The sequence below is a fragment of the Trachypithecus francoisi genome, unplaced genomic scaffold, assembly GCF_009764315.1.
Source record: "Trachypithecus francoisi isolate TF-2019V2 unplaced genomic scaffold, Tfra_2.0 Lachesis_group17, whole genome shotgun sequence".
NCBI classification, from domain to species: Eukaryota; Metazoa; Chordata; class Mammalia; order Primates; family Cercopithecidae; genus Trachypithecus; species Trachypithecus francoisi.
The window spans coordinates 105632898-105657408 of record NW_022681462.1 but is presented as its reverse complement, the minus strand read 5'-3'; positions in this window follow the sequence as shown (position 1 = coordinate 105657408).

The following is a 24511-nucleotide window of genomic DNA, read 5'->3' as shown; positions in this document are numbered from 1 at the left end:
TCCGCAGCTCCTTGCCCTCGACCTCCTGGGGCGTTCTTTCACTATCTGTGCGTATTGCTGTAAGCAAAGACACTGGGTCTGAAAAGGCATGTGCCAATGGCTGGCCGTTCATGCTCTTCTTTCATTTAGCACATGTCAAATGAGTGCACACCGCATGCTGAGCTCTTTTCTGGGTGATGGGATGTAGCAGCGATCTCGATCGGCGTCACTCCTGCTCTCCCAAAGCTCACATTCTAGTGCAGAGACTTGCACAATAAACAATAATCCACAAATCGTGCAACTCAGGTGGTGACAACATGCAGACATAAGGATGATAGATGACTGATGTGCGGGGAGGGAGAGGGCACAGAGCAGGCCACCCAGGATAGGGATCCAGGAAGGGCCTAATAATGTGACATCTGGAATGAGGACAAGGAGACACTCAGGTGATGAACAGGGGCAGAGTGAGGAGAACTCGTAAAGCCCTGGAACAGGAATGAGCCTGGTGTGTTCAAGGAACAGGGAGGCCAGGCGTGACTGCCCAGAGAGGAGGGCAGGAGTGAGGCACGCGGAGAACAATGCTTTTCCAGTAAAACTACCTCAACCGGAAAACGCATGATACATTTCTAAAATGCAGAGGAGGACTTCACACAGCCCATGTTCCTTGTCACAATTCTCAAGAAAACATTGTCTTTAATTAAATATCAAGAGGAACTGCTACATTAATCTAAAGATGTAAAAGCCATATCACTAACATCATTTATTGATAAAATATGTGTTATGTCATCTCAATATAGCAACCAATACCAAACTACACCAAAGAAAGTAACGACAGGAGGATTTTTAGCGGACATGGAATAACTCTAGTCATCCAGTGAATGTCAAGGAAAGATCCACACCACAGCAAGTGAGGCCTTACAGGTGGTGATGAAGATTTTGGATTTTATTCCACGTGTGAGAGAAGACTATTAAGAAGGTTTTAAGAGGGGCAGTAAAAGGAAGTGATTTACATTTTAAGAAGATAATTCCAGTTCCCACATAGAGAATGGGCTGGAGATAGAAGGTGAAACCTGTTCGAGAGCCAACTGATGGGCAGGCCAGGGCTGACAGAGGTGAGGGGCCAGGGTGGCAGCACCCGGAGGGGAGGACTCAGGTTTGGGAAGTGTCAGAGGTGGAGCACCAGGATTAACTTCACATGGAGATGAAAGAGAGCAGGGACTCAAGGATGATTCCTGCCTCTGACCTCGTTCTGTGGTGGATAATCATGCCAACAGCCAAGACGTGGAGGGCTGGAGAGGAGCAGTTCAGGCACGAGGTTTTCAGACACTGACCAGACATCAGGCAGAGAGCCGCAAGGTCAGTGCTCCATAGAGGACGTCCTCACCTAGGGGAGAGGTCGGAGGTAGGGAAGCACACGCGGGAGTTATCCGCACACATCCACACACAGTCACAGGACCACAGGACGCCGTCTAGGAGAAGGTGCCATAGAAAAGAGGGTGAAGGACTGTGTCCCAGACACACCGACATTTAGAGTCTGGACTCAGGCAGAACAGCTCGCAGCAGAGACAAGCGAAGGTGGAGGAGCTGGAAGAGTGTGGTGAGACTCACACGGCAAAAGCTGTTGAACAATGTAACTCATCCCAAGAACTGCAGGATTAGAGTCCCAGAAAGTTCCCATACACACAAAAAAAGGTTAGATCATATTTTCTTCTAATAGAAAAATAGTTAATGCCTCATATAATGTAAAGTAGTCACATCAAATAATTATGCTGCCATTAAGAAGGATGTATATCTTACTTTTTTTTTTTTTTTTTTTACTTTAAAGCTCAAATGATGTAGTATAATTTATGGGGCAATTTCTGTTAGAGTATTGTGAACTAGCCAAGGAATTCCAAAATATTCATCAAGAGTTTTCTTTGTTTTAAATTGAGAAAGTCCAGCTGTAATTGCCCTTGTAAAACTTCTTGCACAGAATAAGAAGTTAAAAATTGATGAGAGTTTGGTCACAGGGAGATACAGTAGTTGGCAATCAAAGATACTTTTTAACATGATATTAAATTTTGAACAGTATCAAATAATTTATAAATAAGAAAAGCTGAGAACATACACAAATGAGAAAGAAAAAAGGGACAAAGCAGAAGAAGTACAAGTTTAAAGGCTGAGAAAAAATCAAACTGAAGTTTACACCTATCGCTCTTTCAAGTATCATGGAAAGAAGCAAACTAAAGTACTGAGTGAAATTTCCACGTTTTCCATTTTCCTCCCGGGGTCCTCATTTACAAGAGGGATGTATATGACTAAGAGATGAACAGAGGACACCTGCTGTCAGGAATGCATTTCAGAAGCATCTCTCAGGCCTCTGTGCCCCGCCTAGCCCAGGCTCCTGTGACATCTCAGTCTACATTGGCAAGCCGGGACATGAAACGCAGCGTCCACCCCTGCCCGTGGTGACAAGCACAGGTGCCTCCCACCCAGCCTGCTGACTCAAACCCCGTTCCTGAAGTCTTTGAGCTGTGTGAAATCTAACACGCATGGCGTTCAAAGCCCTCTCAAATCGGGCCCTGAAATCTATCATCAGGCCTTAAAACTGTGTTCTCCCCAACACAAGCCATGTGCTTTACCACATTACTAACAATATGTGAAAAAGTAACAGAGAGGGCAAGTCCGTTTATTACTACGCCAAAAACAGCCCATGAAGATTTAAGTTCTGCAACGACCACAGGCCCCTAATGAGGAAGCACCAGGGCCGCTTACGTCCGAGCACTAAGGGAAACCCTCACTGCACCAGAAGCCCCGAGGCAGCCCCTGCCTTGCGCTGTGTGGGGCCGAACCTGGCTCCTCGCCTCGCCTCCCAGCACCTCTGCTCAGTTCCTGTTCCTGTCTTCAGTGTCTCCTCCCAGCCCCTGCCCTGCACTGTGTGGGGCCGAGCATGGCTCCTCGCCCCGTCTCCCAGCACCTCTGCTCAGCTCCTGTCCTCAGCGTCTCCCCCCAACCCCTGCCTCTGGCCTCTGTCTTCGACTGTCTCTACTGCCTTTGCTGGGGTCACTGCATGTAGCCCTACAATGCCCACGTGGCCAGGCCACCCCTTCTTCCTACACATGCTAACACAGAGGCCTTCTCAAGATACACCTGACCGTGCCGCTTCCCTCCCTAAAGTCTTTCACTGGGCCCCTGTTGCCCAGCGCAGGGGTCCGAGAGCCGTCGCTGTAAGGGCCAGAGAGGACGTATTTCTGCTTTGCCACCCTGCAGGCTCCGTCAGTGACTCAGCTCTCATGGCAGCGTGAGAGCAGCTCGCAGCTGCCCCGCTGTGCTCCCCAAGAACGCTGTGAAAGCTGGGCTGGGCTGCGTTGGCCAGCGGGTCACTATCCACCCGCCGCTGACCTAGAGGATAAAGCCTCATCTCTCCGTCCCAGGGTGTGAGGTGTTTGGTGCACCATGTTTGAGGTGTCCCAGCAGAACGTGAAAGGTGGTTAGGAGGCCGCAGCTGGGGGCAAAGGCCAGAAGTCACCTCTGTACCTTCCTGCATGCTGCTGCAGACCCAGCGCTGCCTACAGACAGGAAGCCTGTCACAAAAGGCCCCATGTCACATCCCTGATGCCCTTTGCACGTGACATCCCAGCCCCAGTAGCCCTCGCCTGGTCCCCTCCCTCACCAGTTTCATGCCTGCTCCCTGCACCCTGCACTTCTACTCCCGATCCACCTGAAAAGCATCACAGCCCCTGTCAGGCCACACCTGCACCTCGCATGGGCTTAGCAGAGTTTGCCAAGCAAAGCTGAGTGGCCGCTTAGCTGAGTCTTAAAACCCGTTCCGTCATCTAAGCAGGCTCTCTGGCTCCAGGTGGTTCCAGGTGGTGGGCTGTATGGTAAGCCCACATGCCGGGACATACCCACGGCTGCACCTCCTTCACCACAAAATTGGCACCTAGGTCCGACCCACATCCAACAAGATCACCTTTCGGTTAAACAGGCGTTCTGTTACCCTTCAGCTTCGTGAGCTGGCAGAGGCACCGTGAGATAAGAGGCAATACCGTATCCAGATAAAGAGCGATATCGTGTCCAGAACACGTGAACACTCGAGTGAAAACCTGTCATGGATCTCCTCCTCCCCAAATCTGGAAAAGGTTCTTCCCACGCGGTGCTGTTGAGATGACGCCCTGTCCTCCTCCTCCATTGCTCCGTGTGGATCCCTGCAGGGAGCAGGCCAGGCAGGCAGCAGTCAGGGGTAGATCAGCCCTGGTGAGAAGGACCCCACGGTGTTGGGCCAGGTACAGCCTCAACCCCTGCCATTGTGGTTCCTCTGCCTTGGAACAGCCCACGGAGCAGCCCCAGACAGAGGCTGGACCATCGCCCTAGTCCTGAAGCCTCTTTAGCGAATGTGCTTTCTGGTGGGCGGTGGGTGTCCCATGAGACTCACGGACCTGCACCCTGTGTACCCCTGTGGTCTTTCCCAGACCACATCCATTTCCTGACCTTCCTGCCAGGCTCTGACCAAACAGCTGGGCCATGTGTCACTGCCCAGGATCCTCCATACCTTTCCCAAAGGCCCCTTCTCGATTCACACAGCAAAGGCCCAGTGTGCTGCTTCAAGCCCCATCCCTGGGGTGACTGGCTGCAAACAGGGCCTGTTCCTGTCACTGGCTGTGAGGAACCAGGATGGAACCACTATTGTGAGTTGGTAGAGAAGGTGTCGGGTGCCAGCTCAGGGAGTGAACCCCCAATCCATCAACTCACCTCTGCACCATGGCCCTGCGCAGGCCCGACCCCAACGGTACATTATTCACTATGTGGTGAATCGTGGCTGCCCCTAGCCCCTTAGACTTGGTGTGTCTGACAAAATCCAGCTCACAAAGGCAAGAGCCAGCCATGGTCACCCCTATTCCACAGGGAGCCCTCGGTATCTGCCAGGGCCCAGTAGCCTGCTAGGAGCGTCTTTTCCATGGCAAATGGTTCTCTGGCACAGAAGGTGTAGCTCTGCTTTGAAAACCGGGGGGTCTAGGCCATGACTCCCTCCTGGGCTTGCTAGAGGATCCACTCCAGAGCAAAGCTCTCTGCCAGGCTACACCCATCCCCCGTGCCTCTGCGGGGTCCAGCCCGAGTGGCAGTGCAGCTCCCACAGTGGCCTCGCCCTGCATCAGAGGCTCCTCAGCCTTCAGCCCTCCGCACAGAGGAGTCAAATCAGTATTTCCAGGGACAGTTCTGTGCTTCTGAGTGGTTAGAGGTACAAGGTACAATAATTTGTCTTTTACCTTGAAAGGACTGTGCCAGCATGCCCCAGATCCTTGCATGTGAAACCTTGCTCTGACATGGCGGGAGCCTGAGTCTTTGCAGGGTTGGCCTGGGCTCCTCTGGCATGTGTGGTCTCACCAGGACCCCTAGAACACCTACCTGTTGTTCTCTGGGTCCAGTTAGCCTGGCGTTGTCAACTTAGGGGGACCCAAGAGACGTTCAGCAGCAGGTCCAGGCCACTGCACCCTGTTGATGGCGTTATGACAGACAGCAAGAGTTAACACAGCCTGGGGGTAAGACAGTCAGGACCACTGGTGCTCCTGACACACGGGTCTTCAGAGGAAGTGAGTCAGTGCCCGAGAAAGGCTGAAATCAGAAGTGATGTCAAGAGCCTGTGAGCTGGGCACAGCGGTATCTTCACGCCACACCTCCTGGAAAGCTCCACCTTGAAACATGCTGACGGGCTACTCCCTCTTCCGCATTCCACAGCCCTGCTTCCATGTGCGTTTCCATGACCTCATCCAGCGTGCTATGGTTTTGTGTTTGCACATCAGTCTTTTCCCCAGGATGGATGTTCCCTGGGGTCAGGATCCATGAATGTGTCCGCTCATCCCACCCACCTTCAGCAGTGCCCGCACAAATTAAAGATTCAACCAAAGGTGGTTGCATTAAATAGAAACGTATAAACTATCAGGATCAATACTCACAAAAGCAGTTGACTAAGGATACTGACTTATTGAAGGAAGAATATTATGTTTAAATGTGATAGAAAATGTTATGAAGCATGAGATGACCAAATCAAGGCTTTTCACTCCGCCTGGTTAACCTCGTGGAGTCTAGTTGGTGCCAGTTACATGCTAGCTGTTAGCAAAACAACAACAAAATACCACCTCCTTTAAATTGACTTGATTCTAGAATGTGTGTGTTAATATCATCCACTGTTCAACCACTGGGCAGATGTGTGTTGAGTCCCTACTGTGTGCCTGGCTTTGTGGTAGGCATAGAGGGTAGAACAAGTAGCGAAACCCAGTCTCTGCCCTCTTGAATGTTCTAGGTGCCAAGCAAGTGAATGAAATAGCACATTTAAGAAGTGGTCAGTTCTGTAAGTCCTGTGTATTATTGAGGAGGAGGTTTGAGGGTTGGAATTTGCAAGGAGCATTGCAGACAGGCCCGTGGAGGTGGCCATGGGGTTGTGGTATGAACCACGACTTGGAAGAGGCTGGGGCATAGCATGCGGTGAGGAGGACGCACTTCCCAAGGTAAAGGCAGGGCCAGGACCAGCCTCAGATGTGAGGGAAGGCCGAGTTCGGGCAACAGCCGGGAGTCCATTGTATTTGGTGGGGTGTCAGTCAGGAGAGGACCCTCTGAGGTGACCAGGCACAGAGGGTTTAGGATCTCCCAGCCTGTGTGAGAACTTGAGCTTTCACTCCCAGCGTCATTCCAGTGGGCTCCTCTGGCTGCTGAGAGGCACAAGTGCTCGTGACCAACAGAGGATGATGAGCCCGTGCAGGTGAGACCCACAGGGACAGAAACGTTAACAGTGGTTGTATTTGCATTCTAGGTATATTTTGAAGTCACAGCCAACAGTCTTTGTGGAAATTATTCTGTCAAAAAATAAAAGTCTGGACTACAAAACTTAAGGATTCTACTCCTAAATCAAACTGTGTCCCCCAAAACCCCCTTAGCAGAAAACAGCTCACAGAGCTGCACAGCCCCCAGGAGACCGCGTGGCCTCATGCCCACTTCACATGAGGCTGTGAAGGACAGTGGGTGAAGACAGATCTCCTGGGGCAGAGACAGTGGACCAGGGCATCACACCAGGACCAGAGGGGCCTGTGTTTCTTTTACAATGTGACACGTTGCTTCGCTGATGGACACTTCATTTCCTGACCCCCTCATAGCTCGGGGTGCTCATGTCAAATTCTAGCCAATGGGCCCTGGGGAAATGTTGGTGCCTATTCCAGGCCAGGCCCTTTCAGGGAGAAGGGTGCACCCCTGCTTTCTCTCTCTTTCCCACGGGCTGGGCTTCGCCCTGAAGGTGGGAGCTGGAGTGGCCAGGTGGACCACAGGTGTCAGCCTGCGTCATTTGGAGTCATGGTAGAGAGACCTGGGTGCCAAACGATGCCGGAGTTACCATGTCAACCCAAACCACATAGTCGGACTGAAATGTATTCATTTCTATTTTGTTCAGGCACTATCATTTCGGGTCTCTGATAGTTAATCCTATTCTAAATAATGCAGGTGGTCAGCAAATGAGGCCAGAAGGAAGGGCTGGACACTGCAGTCACCAGGAACAACTGTGTCCAGATATTAGGATGGGCAAGGGCAGAGCTGAAGGCAGAGATGAGGTTGGAGCCTCCAAGGAGCAGTACGGTACCAGTGTGGATGAGACCGAAGGAGCTGCAGGAGAGAGGGGACACCATGGAAGAACATAGCAGGTCGACGGGGTGAATACAAGCAGAGGGCTGTGCCCTCCATGAGGCAGGAAGTCACTGGAGGAATGTGAGCAGGACAATGACACCATCCTATTAGAGTTCTCACAGGACCTATCTGGCTGTTCAGTGGAGAACAGACTGTTGGGGACATAGATAGAATCAGGGTTCAGGTAGGAGGGAGAATAGGAAATTCAGGTAGGAAGGGAGGACCAGGGAGGCCAGGGAGGAGGAACCAGGAAGACTGCGTAGGAGGAACCAAGGAAACCAGGTAAACAAGAGAACCAGAGAGACCAGGTAGGAGCGAGGGCCAGGGAGACCAGGTAGGAGGCGAGGCCAGGTAGGAGGGAGAAGAGGGAGTCCAGGTAGGAGGGAGAAGAGGGAGTCCAGGTAGGAGACTAAGACAAAATTCCAAATGAGACATGACAGTGGCTCAGAGCGGGGTGGGAATTGTGGAGGTGACAACGAGCTAAATTCTGAACACATTTCAAAGGTAGTTTTCTTGGTCTGTTCAGGCTGCGATCATAAAATGCAATTGTACAAATAGGGAAACTGAGGCCCAAAACAGTTGAGTAATTCACTAAAGGCCACATAGTTGTAAGTGGCAGAAACACGATTCAAACCTAGATTCCTGACTCCAAAGTGCGTCCTCCCTCCGTGACCCTGTGCTGCTGGAGAATGACAGCCCAGCAGCCCAGAAGAAAGGCTGATGCTCAGACGGATTCTGTGGATGGCTCTTGATTAGCTCCGAAGCACAAGGTCATTCAAACACCTTCTCCAACAATTTATTCTTCCCCAAGGACAAACACTACAAAGAGCCAATTCTGAATTGTCAGAATGAGAACGTATTCCTTGTGGCAGAGGCCAAAATGCCACAAAATTCTCAGAAAATGAAGCACATTATGAAAATGAATGTGAATCTAAAAAGTCCTGGTAATCCCCTGTGCTCCTATCTGAGATTGTGTTGAATGCTTTGACATCTTCCCGCTGGAATTGTGCTGGTGACCACGTGTGCTCTCATCCTTGCAGAAGCAGTGGAGCCAACACGACTCCCCGGCAGCCTCGGGAGAGTCCCCTGGGGACGTGAAGCATTTCCAAGTCGCGAACAAAGGACCATTTGGTTCTGCAGAGAAGGGGCACATCTTTATTTGACTAAGAAAGATTTGTGAAAGAGAAAATTGTATTTAAGTCATAACAATGTGAGGATGTTTTTAAATCTAAGGATTTAACTTTCTTCTTAGCTCCCCCAGACATTTTGTTTGTTTGTTTGTTTTTTAATATTTGAGACTACTAAGACACCCAGTGGTCAGGGCCAAGACAGGCCCAGCTGTGGGATTTGCTCCTAACCAGTGATGCCTGCCTGGAGCATTCTCCAGATGGAGCCCTGCCTGAATCCAGGTCTGAAATGTCTATTGCATCCTCTCTCAACCAGGGTTCCATGAGGACATGAGGCCCTCAGAGTCGATTTGAGTGGCTTTACCTCAGTTCGCCCAAGGGTGGTTGCAGCCAGCGCAATTTGCACAGGAGGGAGGCTCACTGGAGGAACACGGCAGCCCCAGGCATGACACGTGATGCCTCCTTCTCTCACCCCGCCAGGAAGCTCGGTGTGTTTGCAGCATCTGCAGCCACAGGAGTAATTGTTCAGGGCTCATTTAAGTTAATCAGTAGGAAAACATAAGAGGCTCTTGCTTTGACTGCTTCAAGATAACAGGCCTGGAAACCCCAGTCAAAGTTCTCCTAGCGCTGGGTTAAAATGGGTCATGACATTTGGGGAGTGGGAAAGACAGTTTTTCTTGGAGATCTTGTTTGAAGGCCTGGATCTTTTGTTATTAATGATTTAGAAGAAAAGATACAACTTCTTCCTTGTTCATCTTTCTTAATGCTGTCAGATCACGAAACAGAACTTACCAATGTGCAGGGAATATTCTGAAGCAGGACTTTATTTTTCACTTAGCATGTGGGATCAGATGACCATTCCTTTGGTCTTTTCATTCATTGTTTGGAACGTGAGCTGCTGGGGAGCAGCAGGGGCTCGCAGGGGCCATCTCCTGGTTTGTCCCAAGCGGTCTTTGGTTTGGAGTTGGATTCCCATACAACAGCCACTCGTTCACTCACCAGCACATCACCACCCTGGGGTAAATGTCAGCTCCATTTTTCATTTTCTTTATCGGTTACTCAGCATCTCTCACGTGCCTTCTCCGCAGGAAGTCTGGGGTGCTCCCTTGCAGGGCTTTGAGGTCTGCCGGAGAGAACAGAGCCCAGGAGCTCTCAACCCAGGCAGGGATGGGCCTGGTGCCCAGCTGTCCCTGGCCTGGCCACGGCCTCTGCTGCTCTGCTCTGCTGCGGGGCCTGTTCAGCCTGACCTCATTTGAACTGCCTGGATTTCAGTTTCTGTAACTGAAAAGTCCCTAGCAAGTGGCTGGTCTAGAAGAACTTCCAGAATTCTGAGCAATCTTGCCCTGGAAGTGAATGCAGCTGCTGTCTGGCCTCCCCACCCTGAGGCCGCTTCCGCAGGGCCTGCCCCTTTCCAGCCGTGCAACTCGTATACCATCATCCATTGATCCTCAGAGAGAAGCGGCCAGCTGAAGCCAAACCACAGTCCCCTCCTTCAAGGTTTCAGTTTAACCCCTTCATCCCAAGTAGAGACAGGCCCCACGGGCCCTTGTGCCCCAAATCCACAGAGCCGGTGCCTGCCACTTTACATTTGCACAGCCCTAGACCAGCCAGACATCCAAAGCAGGTTCGTTGGCATAATTTAAAATGCTCTTGTGCCCACAAAGATTTGAGAATAACCAGATGACAGTGGGGCCTCATCTGTGGCTTGGTGCCAGAAATAATAAAGTACATGTCCCTAGTTTTCCATCAAGGCAAAGAAAATGACTTTGGAGGAGCAACTCACCGATGGTTCTGGAAACTCCCCTTGGGTGCTCCCTGACAATCCTGCTCGTGGGAAGTGTGCTGAGGCCAGGCACAGGGCAGGGGCATGCAGGGGCCAGGCATGGCAGCCAATGCCAGGTACAGGACAGGGGTGTGCCAAGGCTGAACACAGGACAGGGGCATGCCAAGGCTGAGCATGGGACAGGGGTGTGCCAAGGCTGAGCATGGGACAGGGGTGTGCCAAGGCTGAACACGGGACAGGGGCGTGCCAAAGCTGAGTATGGGACAGGGGCACGCCAAGGACAGGCACACAGGTGTTTATCACACACACACAGGTGCCTTTGGGAGAACAACCTGGAAGCATGTCCCTGTAGGCACCGCAGGGTCGCCTCAGCTCATCAACTTAGCAAACAGTCGCTGAGCACCTACGATGCCTTGGACTGTCTGGCTTCAGAGGATACAGAGTGGATGAGAAAAGTCCCTGACCACAAGGGTCTCATGTCCAGAAATAGGCCCACTTCAGGGCAGCTGGGCATGCTGTGGCAGGGTGGGGATAAACGCCAGGAGCTCACATGGAAGAGCAAGTAGAAGGAGAGAGGAAGAGAGAAGGGAAGAGAGACAGACAGGGACAGACAGGGAGGGAGGAAGAGAGACAGAGATGGAGGAAAAGAGAGAGACAGAGATAGAGACAAGGAGGAAGAGAGACATTGACAGAGACAGAGAGACAGAGAGATGGAGGGAGGAAGAGAGACGAGAGAGGGACAGAGATGAAGAGACAGAGAGGAGGAAAGACAAGGGTAGAGGGAGAGAGAGAAAAACAGAGGGAGGAAGAGAGAGAAGCCGTTCAGCCCGGGAGAAGGTTTAAGGTGGGCCTGGAGAATGAGTCTGTGTTTTGCACACAGGGCAAAGGGATGTCTGGGCCCCATTCTTGAGGCCAGATCTTCCTGCACGTAGCCTGCTGAGCACTGATCACAAGCGGTGCCCGGACAGAGCATTCCTCTGAAGCCCACAGGCAGAGTCCTGGAAGCTGGGAGGAAAACAGAAAAGGCAGCGAGGGTAGGGAGCCCAGCCTGGGAACGGGGAGCAAAGAGCAGCGAGAACTGGGCACAGGAATGCCCGGGGGAGGGGCCGCACTGGCCACTTTGGCACCAGAGTCCTCCTCTAGCTCCACAACCAGTGACCCTAAAGGCAGGTCATGTGAGGCAAACATGGTCACAGGGAGCCTCTGTTTGGAGGGGATTTCGGGGCCTCTGTTTGGAGGGGGATTTACAGGAGCCTCTGTTTGGAGGGGGATTTACAGGAGCCTCTGTTTGGAGGGGGATTTAGGGGCCATTTGTGAACGGGAAGCTTCACCACAGCCATGCCTGCTCCTGTGTCTGAGGTCTCAGCCGGTCCCTCATCTGGGACAAATCGCAAGCTCATGTTGTTGAAATCTTACACAGAGAGTAGGACCATGATCTGTTCAAAGAGCCATACCGAATTTCTCACTGGATACAACCCTGACCAGAAGAGCAGAAACTATAAGATGCTTACAAGGAAACACAGGCGTAAACTGTCATGACCTTGCCTCAGGCCGTGGTTCCTTAGATACGCCACCAAAAGCACAAAAGTAACAACAACAAAAAACAATGGAGAAGTTGGGCCTCGTGAACATTAAAAAACTTTTCTGCTCCAAAGCACACTCTTCAGAGAACGAAAAGACAACCCAAAGAATGGGAGAAAATATCTGAAATCATATGTCTGATAAGGATCTGGTATCCAGATATAGAGAACTCTTCAACTCAATAATAAAAAGACCAACGGCCCCATTAAAAGAAAGGGGTGAAGGATTTGAACAGGCATTACTCCAAGAAGTACACAAGTAGCCACAGCCACAGGGAACATGCTCCACCTCTGGGTCTCTGTGTGGCACTGCTGGGCACGGCGTGTGTCCCAGGACTCGCAGACTGCCAGGGTGCAGGGAGGCAGGCGCTGCCTGGTGCCTGGCCACAGTGTTTCTCTCCTTCTTCCTCCCTGGGTGGCCATGCACCCTGGCTGGGTGTGTCAGGGTGGATCTGAGCCAGCTGTGGGGGCAGGTGGCTCTGCAGGGGTCCACGAAGGTTTGCGGGGCTTCCTGCACCTGATCGGTCTCTCATGGGCACGGCATGGCCGCCTTTAGTCCAGGAGGGTTTGTGGGGCTTCCTGCACCTGACGCATCTCTCATGGGCATTGCACAGCCACCTTTAGTCCTGCCTGGTTGTCCACAGTTGGATGATCACTTTCTGTGACCTCTACCCTGGCAGGAAGGGGAAGGAACAGTGAAGGGAAGAATAAACACACTCCACAATGAGGAAAGTTTACAATCCTTACTTGCAGTGGTACGCACACTTTTTTGCTCTCTAAGCACAGTAACCTGCCTGGGCTCCACGTCCTCACTGGCCAATGACCACCCTGCTGCACCTCCAGGACCAGCTCTCACCACACACCCTCCTGAGCAACAGAGGAGGTCTGCAGGTCACTGCCTCCTCCACAGTGAGACAGCAGGCTCAGTCACGCTGGGTGCTTCTCTTCCTAGAGTCTCACCTCAGAAACTCACTACAAAAATGAGCTTATCCTGAAGAGAGCACTGTGTGGGTAGTGGCGAGGGGGCGTCTGTGTGTGCACCCCTGTGAATGTTCCGTGTGGTATATGTATCTGTATGCATGTGAGTGTGTGTGATGTGTGTGGCACATGTGCGATATGTGTGTATGAATGTGTGGTGCATCTCTGGTGTGTGTCTCTACATGTGTGTGATGTGTATGTATGTGTGTGCCGTGTGTCTGGTGTGTGTGTGATTTGGTATGTGGTTTGTGTACTTGTGCTTGTGTCTGGTGTGTGTGTGATATGGTATGTGACTTGTGTACACATAGGTGACACGTATGTGTCTGAGTACATGCGTAGGGCGTGTACATATCTATGATATGTACTGTGTGATGTGTACATTTTGGGGGGTGTGGTTTGTGTGTGTATATATGTTTGTGTAATGTGGTGGATGTGTGCACATGGGTGACACGTATATGTCAGAGTGTGTGATGTGTGTGCATGTGTGTGTGGTGTGTGTGTGCATGTGTGGGGATGTATGTGTGGTGTGTATGTGCATGGTGTGTGTGCATGTGTAAATATGTGGTATAAATGTGTGTATGCATGTAATGTGTGCATATGTGTGATGTATATGTGTGCATACAGTGTGTGCATATGTGTGAATGTGTGGTGTGTATGCATATGATATGTCAATGTGGGTGAATATCTTATGTGTATGTGCGTGTGTGTTGTGCAAGTGTGTATGTATGTGTGGTGTGTATTGTGTGGTGTGTATGTGCATGCTGTGTGTGTACAGATATGTGGTGTGTGTGCATCTGTGCATGTGTGTATGCATATGGTGTGTGTACACGTGGTGTGTATGTGCATGGTGTGTGGCATGTGTGGATATGTGCTGTATGTTTGCATGTGGAGTGTGTATGTGTGTCATGTGCTTTTATGTATGTGTGGTGTGCATGTGTGTGGTGTGTGCATGCATGCGTATATGTGGTGTCTGCATGTGTGTGGTTTTTGTGCATGTGTGAATGTATGTGTGGTGTATGTGGTGCCTATGTGCATGGTGTGTGCATGTGTGGATATGTGATGTGTGGGTGTGTGGTGTGTATGCATGTGGCATAGGTGTGTGAGTGGATATGTGATGTTTGTGCATGTGTGGTGTGTATGTGTGTATGCGTGGTGTGTGTAGTGTGTATGCCTGTGTAGTGTGTATGTGTGTATGCATGTGTGTGGCTATGTTCTGTGTGTATGTGTGGTGTGTGCATGTGTATATGTATGTGTAGCGCACATGTATGTGGTATGTATGTGGTGTGTATGTATGTGGATGTGGTGTGTGTGTGCATGTGTGTGTATGTATGTGTGTGCCGTGTGTCTGGTGTGTGTGTGATTTGGTATGTGGTTTGTGTACTTGTGCTTGTGTCTGGTGTGTGTGTGTGCATGTGTGTGGTGTGTGTGTGCATGTGTGTGGCATGTATGTGTGTGATGTGTATGTATGTGTGGTGTGCATGTGTGTGGTGTGTGTGGTGTGTGTCCATGTGTGTATGTGTGTGTGTGTGGTGTGTGTGCATATGTGTGGAAATGTGTGTGTACACGTGTCTGGTGTGTATATGTGTAGTGTTTGTGCATGTGTGGATATGTGGTGTGTGTGCATGTGTGTGTACGTGTGTGGTATGTGTAGGTGTGTGCGCATGTATGTGTGTGATGTGTACATGTGTATGGTGTGTGCATGTAGGTGTGGTGTGCATGTGTGTGGCATGTATGTGTGTGGCGTGTGTGCATGTGTATGTATGTGTGGTATTTGTATGGTGTGTAGTGTGTGCATGTGTGTGTATGTATGTGTGGTGTGTGTGGTAGATGTGTATGTGTGGATATGTGGTGTGTGTGCATGTGCATGTGTGTGTGTAGGTGTAGTTTGCATGTGTGTGGTATGTATGTGTGTGCATGTGTGGTGTGCATGTGTGTGGTATATGTGTATGTGTGTGGATATGTGGTGTGTGTGTACATGTGTGGTGTGTGTATGCGGGTGTGGTGTGCATGTGTGTGGTGTGCATGTGTGGTATGTATGTGTGCTGATGTGTGCATGTGTGTATGTATGTGATGTGTATGTGTAAGGTGTGTGTGTGTAGTGTGGGTGATGTGTGTGGTGTGTGTGTGATGTGTATGTGCATGGGGTGTGTGCATGTGTGTAGATATATGGTGTGTGGTGTGTGTATGTGTGTGGTGTGTGTGTGATGTGTATGTGCATGGGGTGTGTGCATGTGTGTAGATATATGGTGTGTGTGTGTGTAGTGTGTGTGTGTGGGGGGTGTGTGTGTGATGCATATGTGCATGAGGTGTGTGCATGTGTGTAGATATACGGTGTGTATGTGTGTGGTGTGTGTGTGTGGTGTGTGTGTATGTGTGTGGTGTGTATCTGGGTAGTGTGTGTGCATGTGTGTATGTTGAGTGTGTCTGTGCATGTGTGTTTCCAAGTCTCTCGCCAGCTGTTCCGATGTAGCATCTGTGGCCATACTTGGGCCTGCATTGCCTGCTGTGAATTGCGTCTAGCTGATGCTGAGCCTCCCCAGGTGCTGGTTCAAACAGAACCCAAGAGGGAGCCTTTGGTCACTGCTGTTTGGTTTTTAAATGGAAGATAGAGACCGAAATTTCATGCAGGCCTTGAGGCAGTCAGTGCATGGAAACTACTCACAAAAAAAGCTTGGAACTTGGAGTTAGCTTGGGCCCGTATCATTCACTTCGCAGCAGTGACTTTGAATGAGTTGCATTTAAGCTTCTTGGAGGTCTTCTGTTTGTAGAGTGGGGATAATGAGATCTGCACCACTGGGTTACAAGGGTCCCTCAGACAACAACACATCCAACGCTTCTGTGTGACAGACAGTAACCGTTTCCAGGAAGGTGTGAAAGGGCAGGTCCTCTGCACCACCCCACATGCCAGCTCAGAAGCCCCAAGGAATCATAATCACGATCAACAGCATCCCAGGCTGCCTGGCACACATGCCCTTTCCAGTGTGAGGGTCATAGCCTTTTCTGAAAACCAGAAATCTCCAGAAAGTAAGGGTTTGCCAAGCAGGATGACTGGATTATAAACTGGGACGTAAATTCCAAAAGGGCAGGGATTTTTGATGTGTTTTCCACCACTGTGTCCTAGTACTTACTTAGAACACCACCACATAGTAGGTACTCAACAAATAGCACTCATGGTAGGCACTCAACACATAATACCCACAGCAGGTACTCAACAAACAGCACCACATAATTGGCACTCAACAAGAAGAACCACATAGTAACTCAACAAGCAGGATCACATAGAAGGAACTCAAGAAATAGTACTACATAGTAGGTCCTCAATAAATATTGTTGAATAAATAAATGTTAATTAAAAGGAGAAGAGTGCCCCCTAAAGAAAGCAAAACTTTCCATCTCCTTCAGCCTTGCGGCACTTATTTCTACAGAAATAATTGCAATGCTAACTACAGTCTTTCTTAACAATGCACTAAATTAGGCCCTGATGGACCATGACTGAATTACATGTGATTAGAGTTCTTCCAGGTTCGCACTGACCTCCCAAAAGGATTCAGTTGCACTTATTTTTGAAGTATTTTTAATAATTCAGATTTTTAGTAGCAAAATCAGACCAACCAATCCTGTGTGTGTGGTGTGTGGCTTGTATATGTGGTGTGTGTGGTGTGTGGTATGTGTATAGTGTTTGTGTTGTGTGGTGTGCACATTGTATGTGGGGTATGTATTGTGTGGTGTGTAATGTGTGTGGTGTGTGGGTGTGTGTGGTGTATGGTGTGTGTGGTGTGTGGTATGTATGTGTGTGTATGGTGTATGGTGTGTGTGGTGTGTGTATTGTATTTGTTTTGCATGGTATGTGCATTGTATGTGTGATGTGTGTATGTAGGTGTGTGGTGTGTGATGTGTGGTGTGGTATGTGCATGTATGTGGTGTGTAGTGTATATGTATGTATGTGTGTGGTGTGTGTATAGTGTTTGCGTTGTGACGCGTGTGTTGTGTGATGTGTGTATGTGTGTAGTGTGTGATGTTTGTATGTGAGGTGTGCTCTGTACATAGTGTGTGTTGTGTGGCGTATGTATTGTATTTGTAGTGTGTATGTATGTATGTGGTGTGTGATGTGTATGGTGTGTGGTGTGTGTGTACAAAGCTCCCGCTTCTCCCAGGCCTACCCAGGAAGCCGCTCCTCATCTCTGCAGTGGGGTGACCGCTCTGTGGCAGGTGGTGGGGTGGTCTCTCTGTCAGGCAGGTGTGGTGGCCATTCTGTCCAGGGTGCAGTGGGGTGACCATTCTGTCTGGGGTGCAGTGGGGTAGCCTCTCTGTTGGGGTGCTGTGCAGTGACCTCTTGGGGTGCAGTGTGGTGGCCACTCTGTCAGGGTGTGGTGGGGTGGCCGCTCTGCTGGGGTGATGTGGGATGGCCTGTCTGTTGGGGTGTGGTGCAGTGCAGGGTGGCCTCTTTGTCAGGGTGCAGTGGGATAGCCATTCTGAAGGGGCATAGTACAGTGGCTGCTCTGTCTGGGGGCTGGTGGGGTGGCCACTCTGTCCGGGCACGGTGGGGTGGCCGCTCTGTTGGGATGCAGTGCGGTGGCCACTCTGTCTGGGAGCTAGTGGGGTGGATGCTATGCCCAGGCGCGGGGAGGTGGCCACTCTGTTAGGGTGTGGTGGGATGGCCTCTCTACTGAGGTGCTGTGTGGTGACCTCCCTGTCCGGGCGTGGTGGGGTGGTCCCTCTTTCTGGGGGCTTATGGGGGGCACGCTCTGTGGGGGTGCAGTGGGGTGGCCACTCTGTCGGGGGTGCGGTGCAGTGACCATTCTTCGGGCTGGTGGGGTAGCCACTCTGTTGGGGCTGGTGGAGTGGCCTCTGTTGGGGCTGGTGGAGTGGCCTCTGTTGGGGTGCGGTGGAGTGGCCTCTGTTGGGGTGCTATGTGGTGGCCTCTCTATCGAGACGGATGCAGTGGCCTCTCTGTCAGGGCACGGTAGGGTGGTCGCTCTGTTGGGACGCGGTGTGGCGGCTGCTCTGTCGGTGCGCGGTGCGGCGGCTGCTCTGTTGGGGGTGCAGTGGAGTGGCTGTGTGGTGAGGTGAGGTGACGCGGATGCCCGGATCTCACAGCAGCACCACGCCCCCCACATTGTGAAGCGGCGCCTGCGTCATCGTCACTCTGACTGCTGCGGCTGCTGCTGCCTGAAGCTGCCGGAGGAGGGTGAGCGGGGCCCACAAACACACTTTCTGCTCTTGCGCGCTCCGGCCACTCGCCCCTGTGCGGGAGCCGGTGCTGGCTGGCCTGGTGCACAGCAGGTGTGCAAACCATTTACCCACCCACATCCCCTCTCACCCCATCCCGTGCTCCATGGCGAGCTCAGGGCAGGGGTCCCTCTCCCTCCAAACCCTGGTTGCAAGCCCATAGCCCCCTGCTTGGAGGAGCACGGGGTTCATCGCCTCACCAGGGGCCAGGCAGGGTGCTGGCCACTCATCCTGGGAGCTGATGGGCATCGTCCTAAACGGAACCACAGGATGAGGAGCTGGGTCTGACCCAAAGCAGGCTCCTGGCGTGGCCCTTACACACCGCAGCTGGCCCTGGGACTCGGCCTCGGGATGGGCCCTCACAGCCGGGCGGCCCTGAGCTTTCCTCCTTACCTGCTGATCCTCCGAACTATCCTCTATGGGCTCTATTTCATAGCTTTTTGTACCAAAACCACGTTTTTTAAGAAGGGAAATACATGAACATCCCCTACATGATAGACGCAGCGCCATGTGGGAAAGGAAAGCCACCCTGATGGCGGCTCCGGTGCCTCCATGGCTTTGTGAGCCTCACTGTTCCCCGCACTCCCCCCGCGGTAGCAATGCTTTACTGGGGCTGGCAGATCCTGGGATGCATTCCAAGGCAAGGCCATGGGCCTTCTTGGAGATCCCCAAGATCTCCAAGACAGACACTATCCCTGCGGGATGGCCGAGGGCTCTTATTCAAATCCTGTTCTATCTGCAGACATCGGGAAGCTCAGGAAGGCCTGCCCTGCCCTCAGCAAGTGCACCTGGACGTCTGGGAAGCTGACGCCCCCCGCAAATCCACCTTTGGGCCTTGGCTCTAGGGGGTGACCATCAACCTAATTGCCATGAGCTTATTTCACATTGCACACCTGTACCAAAACATCTCATGTACCTCATAAACATATACGCCTACTATGTACACAAAAATAATAATAATAGTAATGACATGCTTCTTTCCTCAATTTTCAAGCAAGCACAATGCTATTCTCTGTGATGGTTAATACTGAGTGTCAATTTGATTGGACTGAAGGATGACAAGTATTGTTCCTGCGTGTGTCTGTGAGGGTGCTGCCAAAGCAACTAAACATTTGAGTCCGTGGACTGGGAGCGGCAGACCCACCTCAATCTGGGTGGACACCATCCAATCTGCTGCCAGCGTGGCTAGGATCAAGCATGCAGAAGAACGTGGAAGGACTAGACTGGTCTCATCTTTCTCCCATGCTGGATGCTTCCTGCCCTCAAATATCAGACTCCACGTTCTTCACCTTTGGGACTCTTGAACTTACACCAGTGATTTGCCAGGGGGCCTCGGGCCTTCAGGCACATACTGAAGGCTGCACTGTCAGCTTCCCTACTGTTGAGGCTTTGGGATTGGGACTGGCTTCCTTGCTCCTCAGCCTGCAGACGGTCTATTGTGGGACTTCGACTTGTGATCATGTGAGTCAATTCCCCTAATAAACTCCTCTTAATTTATTCATCTGTCCTATTAGTTCCGTACCTTTAGAGAACCCTAACTAATACATTCTCTTACAATAACGAATCAAGCACCTGGGGTCTGGAATCCAATAGTTTCAGCAAAGGCACCCAGTGCCCAAGCAAGTCAAGTGAGGCCCGTGTTCCAAAGCTCCTCACCTGTGTACCCTCCCTCCCTTAGGCAGATGTGGCTTCCCAAGTACAAAATTATATCCAATTGTCTCCAAGAGACAGTCAGGGAGAGCTGAACCATACATCGATGATACTAATGCACTGCTCATTTTGTTAGGTACCATGACGCTATGTTTACAAAATTAACTTCTGAAGATAAATTGGAGTATTACAGGTAAAATGGTATATCTGGGATTGGCTGGAAAATATTCCTACAAAATAAAAAGAAGTGATAGGTAGATAGAATAAGATCGATGAAATATTGAGAATCATTGAAGGTGGGCAATGGATACCTGAATTTATTATGCTGTTCCTCTTTTTCTGAGTATATTTAAAATTTTAAAACAGAGTTAAAAAGCGGTAGGTCACGCATCTAAGACAATAGAAACTGCCCTCCAGGGCTGTCTCCGATAGTGGTCGACATGCATCCTGAAATGAACAAAATAAAATTCCACACCCCCAATTTTTTTCTAAGTAAAATATAGTCATTATAGAAAAGGTAGAAAATACAACAAAACCAAACAAAAGTAAAGTAAATTAAGCAACCCCAAATCTTACTGCCACTGGGAAAGTTCTGGTGTCTATCCTTCCAGACTTTTCCCCTGAAAATATGTTCAGAGAAGTTTGTTCTTCTTACAAAAATGGCATCAGGGGCCAGGCGCAGTGGCTCACACCTGTAATCCCAGCACTTTAGGAGGCTGAGGCGGGTGGATCGCCTGAGGTCAGGGGTTCGAGACCAGCCTAGCCAACATAGTGAATCCCTGTCTCTACTAAAAATAGAAATAATTAGCTGGGCGTGGTGGTGCACGCCTGTAATCCCAGGTACTACGGAGGCTAAGGCAGGAGAATCACGTGAACCCAGGAGGCAGAGGTTGCAGTGAGCTGAAATCGCACCATTGCATTCCAGCCTTGGCAACAAGAGCAAAACTCTGTCTCAAAAAAAAAAAAAAAAAAAATGGCATCAGGTACACAAAGTCTTACCTGCTTTTTTCACCTCAAAATACATCTAAACATATTTCTCTATCAGTATCTGTACATCCAAATAAAATCAAATGTTAATTCACTTTTATTTTAAAAAGAAATTTGGATGCATTTTGCACCTCCTTCGGGCAATGAGAAGCTATCCCAAAATATAATAGTGAAGAAGGATTGCAGCTTCTGAGCTTGGTTCTTGAGGACAGAGGAAAGCAAGTAAGCACAGACTGCTGAATTCAGAGGCCACCTTCAAGGTCACGTGGCCCAGCCCTCACCATCCTGTGGAAGACACTGGGCCCCAAAAGGCAAAGGGTGTGCTCAGGGCGCATGGCTGGGTAACGGCAGAGCCAACACCGAAGCTTAGCCTCGGATCTCCAACTCCATGGGGAAGGAGGCTCTTCCTTTCTGAATGAGAAGAATCCTAGTGACGTGTGGCCTCAGTGCTAAGAGACCTTTTGATGCCTTCAGAGGCTCATCTCCTCCACCTTCCAGCAGAGACCCACACCTGGCCCCTGGAGAAAACAGGCCACCTCCACATTCAGGTATTAAGTGGCAGAGAATTGAACTACTTCAATGGGGCTCAATCACAAAACCATATGAATTTAGGTAAAAAAGGATCCAGTAAAATATTTTGAGATGAGGAATTTTGAGGCCAGATAGTTCTATAAACTTGCCCAAGTCACAGTTGGCATCAGAATTGAATCTAGGACCCAGGCGTCCTGACGCCAGACTGCCTTCTGTTACCAGGAAACAGAAGACTGACATTTTCCTCTGCCCCTGCACCAACACTTCCCTCCTCCAGGAAGACCATCAAGAGGTGATCCTCGCTGAGTTTCCTCAAAACTCTGACAGAATGCTTTCCAGAAACCTTTTAACATTTTTAGCCATCGGTCAACTTGTCAAAATCCTACTGTAGCCATTAATAACCAATGTCTGTCACAATATACACTTTGCTAATACTAGTTGTCTTTCTTTACATAAACACAGGTCTAAGCTATATAATCAATGTTTCAATGCTAAAAGGAATTAGCCAAAAACGTTGCCTAGATGACATTAGAAAACAAAGATTAAAAACTTACGCTCTTTCATCTCAAGGTGTTGAAACAAAAAAGACTCATTTTCCCCAAGCATAACAACTGACACTATGGTCCATGCTGGAGCGTGAATATTACCCCTTCAAAACTCAAATTGAAATGTGATCCCCAGCAGGGCAGTATCAAGGGGCGGGGAATTTAAGAGGTGACTGGGTCGTGAGGGCCCTACCCTCCTGAATGGATTCACCACTCATGGGGATAAATGGATTAACGGGTTGTCATGGGGGGAGGACAGTTGGCTTTATAAAAAGAAGAGGGGCCTGGGCACGTGAGCACGTCCAACCTCCCTGCCAGGGACAGCCTGGGCTGCCTCGGGATTCCTCGGACAGTCCCCACAGCAAGAAGGCTCTCAGCTGGCGTGGCCCCTCAACCTGGGAATTCTCAGCCTCTGTAACCTTAAGAAAAAAATTCATTTTCTTCATAAACTACTCAGTTTCAAGTGGTTTGCTTGAAAGTTTGCTACAAGCAACAGAAGAGGGACTAAGATGGCCCAGTCCATTAGACAAGAAGCCCATTTCTTGATAGCTCTCTCTTGCAAACAGTGCTCAGAGAGCAGCTTTGATGGCCAGGATGTGGTCACTACATCACCCAACTCAGCAAAGCAAGAGGGAACTTCAAACGCAGTTCTGCAGAAGCACAACAAATGACAAAACCAAAAATATTACAAGTTCTCCATTAAGTGGAACCCACAAACTCCTATACAATGGATGGCTCAGAGCCACAGGCAGGGAAAGCATTGAAGGGCGGGCCCTGAGGAGGCTTGTGGCTGATCAGGACGGATCAGCTCTTCTCCTCACCCTGCCCTTCCTCCGGCACTGGGTTCACGTCTTCCAGGACCCTCCCTGCTGTCCCAGCCTTCGTGTCTCTCTCTAGCCTCTCAACTCCCCCAGCAACCAACGGTCATTAGCACAAATTCTGGCAAACCATTATTTTCCTGGATTCTATTTTGCACATTTTGCTGGCATTATTGGTATTTGCACAACTCCTAATAATGCAACATCTCATGACTCTGATTGACCATGCCTCTCATACGCAGTGCCGATGACTTAATGACCATCCCTGACTGGTTGGTACACATCACTAAACCTTCTGAGGATTCAATACTGTGAAAATCTCCTCCAAATCGACCAGGAAACCGTTCCTTCCGCTTACAAAGTACTTCAACGCCTTATGGCACCCAAAACTTGAGACTCTGGGGCCCACTCCTTGGAATCCTTCTGTCTTTCTAAACTTTTTGTTTTAAAAAGATGATCCCTTTTGGAATAACTAGTGTGGTTGACATTAGTGCTGTCTGCTCAGTATTCTCTCCTCCGGAGACAGCCCTCTCCTCCAGCCTAGAACAATTCCACACATCCGTGTTGTCTGGGTTTGGCCACGCTTGACCCTCACCCCCACTCCCACCACCTCCCACCTAGGCCACGTGTTTCCATGGCAAGCATGGGACTCAAAGCAGGCCAATTAGTGAACATCTTTTTAGGAATTTGGGCAGATCTGAAAGCGAAAGGCTGTCTCTTTTCTCTGAGATCTCTCTAGGCACGAGTGACACATGGCAGCCAGTAGCCATCTTACTGCCACTTGGAGAAGCTTGTTCAAGAATAAAGCCAAGCAGAGGTAAGCAGACCCACCAGATGGGAAGGGGGAGAGATTCGAGGAGAGCGTTTGGCACTAGCTGTCCCCAGAGCCCATGTCCCCCCTCGGGCTTCCTGGATTTTTCTTAAGCTTAGGTGAAAGGGATCACATAAACTGTCAAAAGAGTTTTGACAAATGCAGGTGCTCAGTGCTTCAAATAAACTGCACACCTGAGATTATCAGAAAGATTCATGTCTTCCAAGATGCAACTCCTGAAAAATTAGCAGCCCATGCCAACAGCGTTCTCTAATAGGCCCCGTATCCAGCAAGTATCAACAGAGTGACCACGTTCAGGAAAATAAAATCGTGAGGATAGTCTCAGGTTGGTGTTTGATACTGTGGGAGGATTTCAGAAGAGCTCTATTTTTTTAGTAAAACTTTAAGTATTCACATAAAGGTCATTTTGATGAGAATTATTCTGCTGTTTCTTCTCCATTACCCAGTGAAATTGATTCTGTAATTGATAGAGTCTCAGGTGCAATGAATTTACGCCAAGAAAATAGAATGAGCAGAACCAGGGTACAAGTGGGTAACGAAGGCAGAGAGTTCCTGGGGAGCATTGCCGGGACCACAGGGTCCATAGGGCACAACCTTCCAGGCTGGGAGCAAGTGGGGGTCATTGTTCCGCCTGCATGTCTGTCCTTGTCCTGACCATCAGAGTCCCTTGCAAAGTCAAGACTGCACTATGATCCGGGCACCGTGTCAATATGGGCACTGCCCCCCGAGCCTGCCATGCAACCTTCCGCAGATGGAACTGAAAAGAAACCCCAAACGACCGCCTGGCAAACCTGCCACACTCAACAGGTCTTAGTTTCTTTGCTA